Source organism: Electrophorus electricus, chromosome 8 (genome assembly GCF_013358815.1).
Source record: "Electrophorus electricus isolate fEleEle1 chromosome 8, fEleEle1.pri, whole genome shotgun sequence".
In the NCBI taxonomy this organism is placed as follows: domain Eukaryota; kingdom Metazoa; phylum Chordata; class Actinopteri; order Gymnotiformes; family Gymnotidae; genus Electrophorus; species Electrophorus electricus.
In genome coordinates, this window is record NC_049542.1 from 22,238,672 (window position 1) to 22,242,791 (window position 4,120).

Consider the following 4,120-nt stretch of genomic DNA (forward strand, 5'->3'; position numbering starts at 1 on the left):
CTGACCAGAATAACATCGAATAGCATTATTTGTAAAAGAATGTATAAACTTTTTTTTGTTTGTTTTGCATTTAACCATAATGAATCTATTAATAAAGAATAACTTTTTATGTAAATTATTTATGCAGTGGTTGACTATGATTATACACTACTGCAACAATATTTCATATTTTGGTCAATTTTGGTTGTTTTGCAAGTACTGGGAGTGTGCTATTTGTTTGTGTAAGAGAAGGAGCCAGATACTTAGCAGATAAAATTAGCCAGTAAAACGGATGGAAGGAAAACCAAACACACAGTCAAAACAAAGGCAATCACCAGCATAAAACGATCATCAGACCACAGGTACATTCAAATAACAAAAACAGGGCCAGAAAAGATCAAAACCAGAAGGCAAAAACAGTGCAAAAAGGCAAGAGGGCAAAATCCAAAAACTAGAACAGAGCAAAGCAGGGTCATACACAAAGGATCAGACAACAGAATAAATGTTCAGTAGCTCTGAATAATCAGTGGTATTACCCCACAACAAGAACATGGAAACAAGCAGTTTATATAGAGGGTGAGTAATTGGGAACAGGTGCATCAGTTCAGAATTTAATGTCTGCCCTGGTGTTAGAAGACACAGGGCAAAATGTGAAGGTAGCAAATCTGGAGAAAGCTGGGATTTAATTATTTGGCAGTGCACAAATATTGCAAATTCTTGTGGACAGTCGGAACCAGAAAGAGGTGGTTAGCCCCCTCTAACCAATGACAACATTCCTCTATGGCAAGTTTAACTGTTAGGAGTTTGCAGTCCCCTATCCTGTAGTTCCTTTCTGTTGGTATGCACTTATGAAAGTAAAAGGCCACAGGGTGCAACTTATGGGGATTCCCAGTCTGTTAAAACACAATGGCACTGACAGCAATATTGGAGGCATCAACCTCACCTACAGAAGTTTCAGAGGGATCAGAGATCAGGATGGGAGCCAAGGTGAATGCCTCCTTGAGGGTGTGAAAAGGCTCTCTCAGCCTGAAAAGACCATTTCAAAGCAGAAACCTTTAGGAGAGCTAAAAGGGGTTCTACAATGCCAAATATAATGCTGATAATTTGCAAAGCCCAAGAACCAGTGAAGCTTATTGCAGTCATCCATAGACTTGCCATTGCCACGAATGGTGTCTCCAAGGAATGAGGTTGAATGAAGTTGGAACACACATTTTTCACCCTTAACATATAAGTTAAAATCAGTGAGGCTGTTTAACACTTGGTAGACACGTTGAACATGGGTAACAGGGTCTACAAATAGACAATGTCATCAGTTATGCTATCCAATTTTGCATTTCAACACATCATTAATAAATGCTTGGAGGAATGGGAAATACTGGGGCCAAGTAGTATATACATAGTGTCCAGTATATGCATAATGTCCCCTACAGGTGACAAAAGTAAAAGTTTTCTTCCACTTGTTCGTATGGAGCAAACTATGCATTCCAGAGGTCCAGTTTGGTAAATATTCTAGTGTCATGTAAGTGCGCCAGGGAGATTAGGATGACAAGGAGTGGGTAAGTGTATTTTTGGATAATTTGGTTTAGTGCATGATAATGTGTGCAAGGATGGAAACCCCCATCCTTTTAAACAAACATCCAAGAGCAAAAACAAGGCCAGAAAACAAGATTAAAATCAGCATGCAAAAACAGTGCAAAAAGGCAAGTGATCCAACAAACCAGAACATAGAACAGTAGGGTTATATGCAAAGGATCAGATAACAAGATAAACACTCAGTAGCAATGAGCAATCAGTGGTAGTACCTCACAACAAGGACATGGAAACAAGCAGTTAATATAGGGAATGAATAAATGGGAACAGGTGAAAGACCTGCAGAGGGTCCGCAGAGTGGTGCCTAATAGGACCATGATGGTGGCATGAGCTCCACCTGACTTCCCAAAGGATTCTAGGAATTGAAGTCCAGGACTGCAGGTCCAGGGAGCAGCATTACGCTTTGTTTTCTTTTCACCAAAAAGCATATTTGTGTTGTTTTGAGTACTGGTATATGTGACCTGCTTACATTTGGAATAAAATCAGAACAGTATTCATAAAATGCTTATTTCTACAACCTGTTTATTTCTTTAGCTATTTAAAAACAAAACATTTTTCAGGTAGAGTTCTGTAGACTTTTGTTGAAATAAATACAATAAATAAATAAAATTGTAAATAGTTAATTCCCTGATGTCAAAAATAGTTGGTATCACAGATATGAGGTTCAGCAATCCAAATATGATAAAAGCTGATAAAAACAGATGTTATTCTTACTTTCTCGCAGTATTCACTTTATATACACTAACTGTTGTCACGGTTAGTCCGTCCCAGCTTACGTTTTTCCCTTTCCCTAGTTATATTTTCTCCACCCCTCGTTTGATTTTCCACACCTGTCCCTTGTTTCTAGTCTTTTTAAGTTCATGTATTTAAACCCTGTCGTGTTCCCTGTGTCTTGGCTGCTCATTACGTTTATGTGGTTGTGTTTGGTGGATGTATGAAAGCCCATCTTTTACAAAGCCTTTGCTTATGTTAGCTTGTATTTGTTATCCTAACCTTAGTGTTTCATAGCCTATGTTATAGCCTGCTTTCCTTGTTTGCCTTCGAGTGTTTGTTTGCTCATAATGTATCTCTGTAATCTCTGTATTGGCTCAATGACCCTGAAGTGTTAAAACGACTATGACTCTGTATTTGCCCCTAATATATCTCACTCTTCTCTGCATGTGTCCACCTTCTTACTGCTCACCGTTACAACTGTACTGTGAAGTACGTGGCTATTTCATTTTTACTTATTACCAGATGTCCAGAACTTGTAATCCTCTTAAATTATTGCATATAAAGTTATATATTTGAATAAATCTTTGTATGTTACACATATTTGTCTTTAAAATGTAAACATGAAGTAATTCAACAGAAAGCCTTAGTCTAGCAAGTCCTTTATTGTATATTTTACAGTAAATGTCCACCTTTCTGTTCCAGAACGAATCTGTGCAGTATGATCTTAAAACTCCATCTTTCTGGTACTAACTCCATTTTACCTGCCTTTCACAGGTATGTTGCTTTTATGAAAGCCCTTGATTTAATGTGAAGAATATGTGCCCTAAATGACAACCACAAAGACAGTCTGAGGGCTCCCTTTCCAGTAATGACATATTTTGTGATCGTGGCATCACATTACTTTAGATCTGCAGGCTTTGCAGAACATCAAACATAAATGCAGAAAGAGACAGAGTATGGATGGGGAGAAAAACACTTCTTATAAAGAAACTTATGTATTTGGGCATTCTCTCATGCTTTTAAAGCCTTACATGATCTGTGCTGGGTAGAAAATCTTTTACAGAGCCTAATAAGAGCAGGGATGAGATGTGATTTTAAAAAAAGTTTCAGATTCCAAACTCAGAGAGCTTAAAGTTACGTCTCTGTATCCTGTGATGCATCTTTAAAAATATTAGTATATTGTTGGCTCTTAGGATTAGGAGAGGATGGGGTTACAGATGTGAGCGAGAGTGTTACACTTTGCTGGGGGAGTGAATGGATACATAAGTGTTGTGGCAGAACATGAATGAAGTCAGGCAGAGAGAGGGGAATCGCTGACTTGGTAGCTGTACATCATTCTTACCGCTTGCTAGAGTGGATGCATTCTAATGCCAAAGGAGAAAAGACACGCCTTCTATGCCTCCCTCATTTAAAGGAATACTTCAGTACTTTCTCCATGTCTGTGTCTATCCATGCATCCTGACTGAACCCTGTTCTTCATGGAGTGCTCCAGTGAGTATGACATAATGCAGATATTCCTACAGATGAGCACATAGACTGCAGCACCATCTCTAGTGGTAGACACTCTGGCACAGTGGAGAGAGTATGAACTGCATAAAACATTGGCTGAGGAGATGCAGTGCTTGCTTTCATAGTTTCATAGGTCTGAGGAAAATTTGGTTCATACTAGGAGTAGGTTCAGGGCACCATATGCACATACATATGTATAGGTTTTTTTGATAATAATAATGGCATCACCACCACCACCACTACCACCACCACCACCAACAACAACAACAATAATAATAATAATAAGAAGATTTAGGGCAAGGAGCAGGCCACACAGACCTCTCTTGAC